Raw genomic sequence first — 10,814 nt, 5'->3', positions numbered from 1 at the left:
GTCCTAAACGCTGTCTTGTGCACATCTTCATCCTTGACCTTTAACTGATGATAACCTGACCTTAGGTCAATCTTGGAGAAATAGCTTGCTCCTTGTAACTGATCGAACAGATCATCGATCCTGGGTAACGGATATCTATTCTTGATAGTGACCTTGTTAAGCTCACGGTAATCGATGCACAGACGCATCGATCCATCCTTCTTTTTAACGAACAAGATTGGCGCTCCCCAAGGAGACGAGCTAGGTCTAATAAAACCTTTGGCTAAAAGCTCATCCAACTGCGTCCTCAACTCCTTCATCTCCGTTGGTGCCAATCTATACGGTGCTCTTGCTACAGGTGCTGCGCCTGGAATGATGTCTATCCGAAACTCCACTTGCCTATCTGGTGGCAACCCGGGTAGTTCTTCAGGAAATACTTCAGGATACTCCGAGATAACAGGGATATCCTCAATCTTCGGCTTCGGCTCATCAATGGTAACTTGTGCCATATAAATGACACATCCTTTCTGCATGCATCTGGATGCCTTGAGCATGGACACTTGCTCCGGCAATCCGTGATGGGTATCTCCTCGAATAGTAAGTGACTCACCAGACGGAGTCTTCACTATCACCTGCTTTTTATTGCACAGAATCTGGGCTTGGTTACTCGACAACCAATCCATGCCTATCACTATGTCGAATCCAGCTAGCTTAAAGGGAAGCAAAGATAACGGGAAAGAATGATTCCTAATGGATATAACACATCCATCTAGAACAGTCGAGGCGGTTTCTATGGTTCCATCGGCTAATTCCACCTCATATTTCACACTTAAGGTTTTAACAGGAAGGTTCAACAATTTACAAAACTTATCATCTACAAACGACTTATTAGCTCCTGAATCAAACAAGACTCTAGCAAAAACATCATTTACAAGAAACGTACCTGTAATGACGTTGTCGTCAAGAACTGCCTCCTTGGCGTCCATTCTGAAGACTCTCGCATTAGTCTTCTTTCCTTCATCTGCCTTCCTCGCATTCTTTGGGCAATTTGGCCGGATATGCCCTTTCTCGTTGCAACCGAAACAAGTTGCATCCTTCATTTTCTTGCAATCCACAGCTTTATGATCTGTGGACTTGCAGATCCCACAACGTTTCTCGAAAGACTGGGACTTAGACTCCTGCCTGCATCTCCCAAAGTGATGCCTCCTACAAACCTTGCATTTGGGTTTCTCACCCGACTGACGATCTCCTTTCTTAGATCCCGACCCTTTTTGGTGGTCGTTGCTCCCTCTGTGTCGTTTCTCAGACCTTCGTGAGGTGTCATCCTCACGTTTCCTTTTGTTTTCTTCTGAGCTCTTAATAGCTCTCAATCTGACCACATCTTGAGTGAGGGAGAGGGATAGATCAGCTACTGATCTAAATGTAGTAGGCCTTGAAGCCTTGACGCTTGCCTTTATCTCCGGTGCCAGACCCCCAATAAATCGAGCAATCCTACGTGGCTCCGGGGTCACTAGATAAGGCACCAAACAAGACAAGGTGTTGAACGTAGTGAGATATGCCTGACAATCGAGGTTTTTCATAACCAGGGATACGAAATCCGATTCTATTCTTTCGACCTCATGCTGCGGACAGAAATTCTCCTTGATCAGTGCTACAAACTGATCCCATGTCATGCTATACAGAGCGGTCTTTCCAGTAGCTTGTAGAAGCGACTTCCACCATGCTAACGCGTCTCCCTTGAACGACTGGGACGCGTACTTCACAACATCCCTATCAGCACACCCGCTGATATCAACCACAGTATCCATCTCATCAATCCACGTCATACAATCGACGGCTCCCTTTTCCCCAGTGAAATCTCTGGGCTTGCAAGATACGAAATACTTGTATGTACAGGACCTGCTGTGCGTATCATGCTCCATCTTAACTTCTTACTTTGGGATGCTGCTGTGGTTGGAGGAGTGATTATCATCCTCATCCTTCTTCGACTCACCCTTTTTAGAAGGTGGCTTACTATGAGCCTCAGAGTGAGTCTTAGGCTTTACGTGCGTTACTGTTCGGGTCCTGCTCCGAGTACCGCTAGATTCCCTGAATTGCCTATCCATAGCTTTGGCAACAGCGTTATCTATCAGTGCTTGCAACTCTGCACCAGTGACGTGAATCTTCGCATTATCTGAGTGTTCCCCAGAATGACTGTTGGTCTCCTCCGATTTGGCCATTGTAGCTTTAAGCTACAATAAAGGACAAGGTCTATTTAGAAACCTAACAGTATTATCGTTCTAGACGATTTATTAACCATGGTATCAAGAACCTTAACAGTTAATTTAATAAATTTCATTCAGGCTCTTATTAGCAATCAAGGAATGAAAATATATAAATTGGCATCATAGGCCTAGTCACTACGGACAGCTACTAAATTATAAATTTAGATTTTATAGGATTATAAATTGTATAATTAAACAAATAATCCTTTATTAGGCAGGGAGTTATAAACCACAACTGCCACTATATGACATAGTCATAACCCGTAGGTATCAAGTCATTAATAGACTTGTATACAGATAAAATCTGTAGCTAATTTATTAAAAAGGATGGCTTGTGTGATTTTTCAGATCACGCTTAGCCAGGAATGTTAACATGTTTTCAGATGTTAACAGGGAGTTGAATCTTTTCAACCAGGTTTTACCATCATGGCCAGGCCTGTTAATAAGGCATTCAAGCTAGGTTATACCTTACTAAGATTCTTATTAAAATGGCAAACCAAATAAAATTGATATTTTCCATTATTTAAATATTTAATTCATGCACATAAATAAAAATGAGAAATTCCAATTAACCATTTCAAATTTCAAATAAGGTAACTAGTACATCTTTGCCCTAAACGGGACTTTAATTCAAATAACATGAATAACATGCCCGCGCAGGGGCTAAACAAATAACAACGACAACAAATAAAATAAAACAAACCCACGCAGGGGTTAACAGAACAACATACCCTCGCAGGGGTAGAATAAGGGAAATATACCCACGCAGGGGTAGAGTACATGAATAAATGTCCACGCAGGGACATGAGTAAATGAGATAACCATCAAAGGATTCAATGATCCTTCTTACTCTTACCCTTGAGTAAGTCAAACACCTTCTTGAACATGCCACTGTTGCGTCGGCGATCAGCTCGCATCTCGTGTTGCAACTCTCGTCGCATGCTGTTAATCCCATGCAGGATTTCTTGAACCTGCGGTGGCGACATCATAGGCGCCGGTGGCGGTGGCTGGTACTGCTGCGGCTGCGGTGGCTGTGGCTGCTGGTAACCCGGAGGGTAACCAAAAGTAGACTGCCCAGCAGCCCAAGTGTCTCCAAATGGACCACTAGGTGGGAGCGAGCTGTAGTTTGCAGCTTGCCAATAAGGGTCTCCTGTGTAGTCGTAACCCTGAGAGAAAACCTGCTCGAACGGGTTAAACTGGGCTGCGCTAGCATAAGCCGGAATCGGCTCTCCATAGTTCTGCGGTGGCAGAGGCGGGATCGGTACTGAAGTGACCTCCGATACGGGATGCGGAGACTCCCCCGTCTCGGACTCCTCGTGATACCAACGTGTGGAGGGGTGCCTATGCGAATCCCTCCGCGCGTAGACATACGCGCGTTCCTCCTTGGCCTCTGATGCGGAGGAGGTAAAACTGGTGGCGGCGGTGGCGACGGAGTGATCACGTCGCGCCAGAGGGCCTCAGATAGGTCCTGCTGCAAGGGCGGCTGCTGAAGCTGCTGCTGCTGAGAGTGGTGCTGCGAGTGCACCGGCGATCCATGGTGTGACTGGAGCATCGGAGAGTTGTGGCGGCTGGGGGTGTAATACCAATCGTGCTGCCGAAATCTCTCCTGAAAGCTGTCCACACCATTGTAGGGTGATCCCCTAAATGGTGACCCATCCGATATCTCGATGGGATGGTTAGGCGTACCTGACGGTGGCAGTGAAGGGTCCGTGTCCTCGTCAACTTCCATCTCGTGATCACCAGGAAAGTGGTCCTCCGGTCCTAGTGGGTTATGACCCACCGGCTCGTCCAAATAAGCATCAGGGTTATACATACCCTGGTAAACTGGTGCTGGGTATTGGTGAGGCGACTGATGAAGAGGTATATAAGATCCATGAGAACCATGGGGCCCATTCTCCGAGTGGGGCCCAAATGATTGGGGTAGTGATGGCGAAGTGCTCATAGACACCGAGTGTCTAGCCGGCTCGGCGAATGATCCCCAAAGATCATTGGCTGCAGTGTTGTGCGTAGCTGACGGGGCTCGCCTGTGTGAAGGTCCTGCCTCATGGTCGTGAGATGTAGCGAATCCTCCTCGACCTCTCATACGTGGCGGCATAATGATCCTGTCAAAATTTAAACAAGTTGCACAACAAACTATCTATACTATATATAATATACATATCCAAAGGACTTCTTAAGGTCATTGAAATTTCTTTAAAACACCCCTAAAGCATGATGTACAAGTCTTTTAAGCACCATAAAACTTCATTTTCCACTTGTACCCTTCTACTAAAAAAACATGGGATAGATTAGGTTTCACCATTTCAGAACATTTCAAAATCACCCGCTCCTCTCTCTCTGGCGATTCCAGATCTGGATCTGGATCTAGGTTTTCCTCCAAGGCGATTCAAGCTGCTACTCAAAGATCTTACATCTGGTACGCAATATCTTCTTCCTATCAACCCTAAACTTAATGGAGACGGTGGAAAGGGTGGTCGGATATGTTCGAGTTAAAATCTAGGGCTTCCATGCCGTTTGGAACCAAAACACTCCGATTAGGTATGATCCAATGCAGTATCTGTTCATATTGGAGATACCTACACCCTGAATATTTCTCAAACCCCTTCCTATTTCATAGTTTTTCGTTTCAAAACTGTTTGTACGTTGTGTTTGTAGTTTCAGCCTTTTAGGCTGTAATTTTATTTCGTACCTTTTGTGTAATCTGGATTTAAAGGTTTAATTGTTTTTTTCTAGGGTTTTGTGTGAGAGATGGTGCTGAAAAAATGAAGCAACTTAAGAACCATTAGCAGTGTGCTTGAAGACGAGGTTTGTTATCGTTTATATGCTTTTTTGTATCTTTATTGATTTTGCGTACTGTACATTACTCTGGATATGCTTAAAATAAATTTTCTGGTGTGTGTGTTTATTGTTTATTCTCTGTTAAAAAAGGGGTAGGAGGTTGTGTTATGAATGTTTGTACTGTTTGGTAGCTATGAAGTTGTTGTAACCTGTATAAATTCAAGGTTTAAATGTTTATATTTCAGGTTTTTTCGGTTTAGGATTTAGTGATAAGTTTTTAAAACTGTCGTCTAGAGACAGATTGCTGAATTTATCTACTGTTGCAGTTTATGGTTAGCTATTATGTTTGTTGCTTTCTATTATGATTTTGAAGTTTTTTAATCTAATATGCGTTGTGTTGTTTTATAGTCCGAGAAAGGGATGCCCATTATAAAGGCACAAGAACAAAGAGCGAGACAAGGACAAAGAGCATAAAAGACATAAACATCGGCATAAAGATCGAAGTAAAGATAAGGACAAAGAAAAAAAGAAGGATAAAAGCAGTCATCATGACAAGGTTAGATGCTTTTGACATTCTGCACGCAAAATCGACAACTACTTAACACCGATTCAGACATTAATATTATTTTTCTGCTTGAAATTCTGATGGTGTTATTTTAAATTGTTTCAGAAAAGGAAGCATGATGGAAACGAAGATGTCAGTGACACTCACAAGCAGAAGAAAAGTAAGGTAATTTGGATGTCTTTATATTGCGTTTTGTGATTTTCTTGTTTTTCTTATTGGTTATCCTGTTAATTTTGCAGGATAAGAACTCAAAGATTGATGAGATAGGAGCGTTTAAAATAGCAGCTTGAACCACATGGACCTGCAACACCAACCCGGTTCGTACCTTACCCGAACCACAGGTATAAAACAGTTTCAGACCCGGCTGAAGAAAAAAGAAACGAACCGGAACCGAATCCACCTCGACAATGTGTTATTATCAGCTTGGTTTCATCTTTCCGAAAATAGTCTATTATAGTATCAGAGTGGGCTACTGGGCTACTGTAGGTTGAGTTGGTGGTCATGGAGGAAGGAGAACTTGATTTCTCAAACACCGAGATGTTTACGGATCCAAATATGGGTGATATCCCGAGCAATGATTTACTCGATAGATTCTTTGATGATATTTTCAAAGACTCGCACGCGTGCGCCCATACGCATACTTGTAACCCACCGGGCCCTGATTCATCACACACCCACACGTGTTACCACGTGCATAGGAAGATCATGCCCTCCATGAGCGGCGATGATGACAAGACGCTGACGGATGACACGGCTGAGTCGGCGGATAAAAAGTGAAGAACGTTCGTTAGGTAACCGTGAAGCAGTTAAAGAGTATCGTGAGAAAAAGAAAGCGCGCGCGGCTTCGTTAGAGGACGAAGTTGTTAGATTGAGAGCATTGAATCAGCAGTTAATGAAGAGGATTCAAAGTCAGGCTGGGTTGGAAGCTGAGGTAGCGAGATTGAAGTGTTTGCTTGTGGATATTAGAGGGATAATTGAAGGAGAAATTGGTGTTGCTTCAAATTCTGTTTAAAATTTAATTTCATCACTTCTGAAAAAATTAGGTTAAATCAGCTGCGAAGAAGAGTAAAAGCGTTGCGAATGAGACTGATGGTGATAAGCTTCCGACGTTCATGTTCGTGCGCAGAGAGGTTAAGCAACAGATAGCCATAGCATAGCAGAACGAGTATTGATCTTAATTTTCTTAAAATTAGTGCAATTAGTTAATATTAGTGATCTTAATTAATAGTTGTTTTTTATAACCGATTTAGGCAGGCAAGAAGAGAGAAATCAATGCTAGAATGAAGTTTCTTCAAGAGCTGGTACCTGGTTGTAGCAAGGTTTTTGAAGTTCAACTGGTGGTGTCATTGAATGTCATTGATTACTTGTACTTTACATTGCTGATTTCAACTGGTGGTGTTGTTAATCTGACTAGCATTTAGAATTGTTTTTACTCTAACAGTGAAATACTTTGTTTATAGCCCCTTGGAGCCAGAAGAGAAAGGGTTTTGGTTAAAATAGAAGACTACGACTTCAATGAGTCGATTAAGCAGATTGTGTCATCAATTTGACTGAAGAGGTAAAAAGTATACATTAAAGATAAATTGTTTGACCCGTTTCATTTCATGCTAAATTGATATGTTACATTGAAAATTCTCTGAATTTGTCATCATTAGGTGACAAGGGGAAAACTTATGGAAACCTAAGAGACCTGCATTCCTTCACTCAGATCATTACAGTCGCAAATGCAACATGCGTTGTTTAAAAAAATATTCTCAGGTGTGTCTATGTATAAAATTTGATTTTAAAAGGAATAGTTTCATGCACAATATCAGTTGTTGCTTTCTGCTGGTTGTGGCTAGAATGAGGTTTCTTGTTTAAAAAATTAGTTAGGGGGTGTTTGGCCTAGCTTTTATTTTTTTTGGCTTATGCTTATATTTTTAAGTAGCTTATACTTATTTTCTTTCATTTGATAAGCTATTTTGAAATGTTTGGATTAGCTTATATTCTACAAGTTGATAATTAATAATTAATCTTTAGTTGTTTGTTAAGTTATTTTGTATTATGGGAAGGGGTATAATATCATTGTGTGTAATGAGAAAAAAACCATAAACTTCAAATAAGCTTATTCAAATAAGCTCGCCAAGAGTCCAATCGCTGGTCAAATCTGTCTCGCAAGGTTGATTTGAAGCATCTGATGCTGGTTTTAGCACAGATCTTGAAGTGGATAATCTTTATATACATTTTTCTGTATTTTTCTGGTCAAATCTGTCTCGCAAGGTTGATTTGAAGCATCTGATGCAAGCCTATCGACACTGCCTTTAAACATTTAACCCCTCTATCTTTCATTAGTTTACATTCAGTCCCTGAAGCTTCTAACTTTTTACTTAAAAAGTGTAAAGATAGTTTGTCTATTTAAACATTTAACCCCCTCTATCTTCAGTAGTTTACATTTGGTCCTTAAACTTTTTAATCTATGCATAAAAGTACAAAATTAACATTATAAAATACATATATATATAATATGGATAGCTATTTTTTATACATATATATAAAATTAACATTATATATAATTATATATAATATGGAACGCTTCGTATACGTGAACCTCTCGCTTCGCGCTTGAAGCTTCGCTTAAAACTTTTGGAACCAAAACGCTTCGGAGCGCTTCGTGCTTTTTTAAACCAAGACGGGCACAACAAAGTTGAGAAGGCAACAAATTGGATATTTAACCCGATTGCTGCTGCATCTAGGGCTAATGCTGCCACATTTGGTGAGTCACATGGGAACCTCGATTCAGTTTTTATTTAACTATAGCAAGATCACAAGTAAGCATTGATGGCATAAAGAATCAGTTGGACATGGTTGCAGCAGGTCAGACTTTTCGCTTGATTTCATTTAAGTTTTATGCCTACTTTTAAGGTTTGAAAAGGTTTAACGGGGATTGGCTATTGAGGTCTGGAACCGATAGATATTTCAATCATGTTAGTTCCCATTGCTGCAGGAGGCATCATTGGTAACAATTTTTTTTATAAGATGTTTCTTTGTAAGGCATTTGGCTACAACTAAAGCTGGGTTTTAAAAAGCGCGCCTCCCTAGGCGCGTCAAGGTGCAAGCCTTGGCGCCTTTACTAGCCTGAGGCGAGCTTTTTACAAAAAGCGCAAATTTGCAGAAAAGAATCGTTCGAGTACATGACTCACTTTTACGATTTTGCTCAGTTGTTGTATGCTATACGTTGTGCCTTTCTGTCTATGTGACCCTTAATACAGATTCCACGATTGCAATCAAGGTTTAAATACAAAGGGTCGTTAACTTACAAAGTGTAAAAAGGATTTTAATCGGCTGCGTATTTTCAATTTCTTATGCGGAATTTTCATTTGTTTTTTTTTTCTTTTTGTGCTTAATTTTTTATACATTAAATTAACTTACCCAATATAAACATTTGATTTCTATTTTTTCAATTAGCAGAGGTTACCAGTGAAATTTACAGATAGAGTATGGGAAGTTTTTGTCAGAAAAGGTGACTCTGAAGGTACCGCATTCCCCTCTGTAATTTACGAAGTCATGCCTAGAACATCACGAGGAAGGAATGTTTTTCGCTTTTGGTCGTGTATTTGATGGAAAGGTTTCAACCGGTTTGAAGGTTAGAATCATGGGTTCGAATTATGTTCCCGGTGAGAAGAAAGATCTGTACGTTAAAGGTGTTCAAAGGACCGTTATTTGGATGGGAAAGAAACAAGAAACTGTTGAAGATGTTCCTTGTGGAAACACAGTTGCGATGGTTGGTTTGGATCAGTTTAATACCAAAAACGCTACGCTAACTAACGAAAAGGAAGTCGACGCACACCTGATTCGAGCCATGAAATTCTCCACGCTGACGCCATTCACCGTGGCGGCGGTCAAGTGATCCCAACCGCTAGGCGTGTCATCTACGCGTCGCAGCTGACCGCCAAACCCCGACTGCTCGAGCCGGTGTATTTGGTTCAGATTCAGGCGCTAGAACAAGCTTTTGGTGGAATCTACAGCGTACTGAACCAGAGGCGTGGGCACGTTTTTGAGGAAATGCAGAGGCCGAGCACACTGTTGTACAACATCAAGGCTTACTTGCCTGTGGTTGAGTCATTTGGGTTTTCAGGCGCGCATTGAGGGCGTCTACCTCTGGTCAAGCTTTCCCGCAAAGTGTGTTTGATCATTGGGGCATGATGTCATTTGACCCGTTGGAAGTCGGGTCACAGGAGAGTACACTCGTGACGCAGATTCGTAAGAGGAAGGGTTTGAAGGAGCAAATGACACCGCTTTCAGAGTTTGAGGACAAGCTGTGAGTCACAATTCTTGTTTGTTTTGGTTTTACAACTTTGGTATGTTTTATTTTAGTTATGACATTACTGTAATTGTGTTCAAGGTATTTGATATGGCTGTGTTACCATTTCTTTTGACTCCGTATGCTGGTAAATCAGTTTAGCGACATATTTTTTTTCTTCTGATACTGTTCGTTAAGAAGATATACTTCATTTTCTAACTTCTTTCATACTTCTATAGTTACAATATATGATTGATTTTCCGTTGGTTATTTTTTATTTGTTGGGTTACAGTGAAGTATGACTGATGATAATGAACATAATCTAATTAATCTTTTTAAATGAACAGTGAGACATAAAGTTATAATCAATATGTTATTCCAATCGCCAATGAGGTGGTGGTGGAGTGGTAAGGGAGAGACTTGGTGTTCTAAGGGACCCAAGTTCGATTCCTGCCCTCCCCATTATTTTCTTCGGCACCTGGTGATGATGGGAGACTAGGCGAATAGGTGGAGATCGCTAGTTCGATCCTTGAACTAAGCGGGTTTTACCTCACTGCACTGTCGTGCCTTCGGGCGAGTGTTCACGGGCTTCGGCCCTAGGTGAGGGTTTTCCCCGGTTCGGAGGCGAGTGTATCCCGATGTGGTGAATTTCGCCAGTAGCCCATTTGGAGGATTCGTTAGCCGTTCAAAAAAAAAATATGTTATTCCAATCTATAATGTCAAATATTCAAGTTAAATGCATTTCACATATTCAAACCTATCTGGGTTATCCATGATTATCGTGTTTAGCCAATTTATGGGCTTGAATCTAGGTATTTTTTTTCTATGATTAATTTTTTCTTATTCGTGTGTTTCTTATTATTTAATTGAGATCAGTAAGGCTCATCGCATAGATAAACCACACTCATGCTACGAATAATAAAATAGCACACAATAAAATAGCACACGT

At 41.2% G+C, this 10,814-nt stretch overlaps 2 pseudogenes; both read left to right on the top strand.

Moving 5' to 3' along the window:
- The first annotated feature begins 4,537 nt into the window (after positions 1–4,537).
- LOC110924218 lies at positions 4,538–10,044 on the top strand (annotated as a pseudogene).
- On the top strand, positions 9,155–10,044 carry LOC110898212 (annotated as a pseudogene).
- Positions 10,045–10,814: the final 770 nt, after the last annotated feature.

This window comes from Helianthus annuus, chromosome 2 (assembly GCF_002127325.2).
Source record: "Helianthus annuus cultivar XRQ/B chromosome 2, HanXRQr2.0-SUNRISE, whole genome shotgun sequence".
Taxonomy (NCBI): Eukaryota; Viridiplantae; Streptophyta; class Magnoliopsida; order Asterales; family Asteraceae; genus Helianthus; species Helianthus annuus.
Note: the sequence above shows the minus strand (reverse complement) of the source record. Positions and strands in the feature narration are given on the sequence as shown.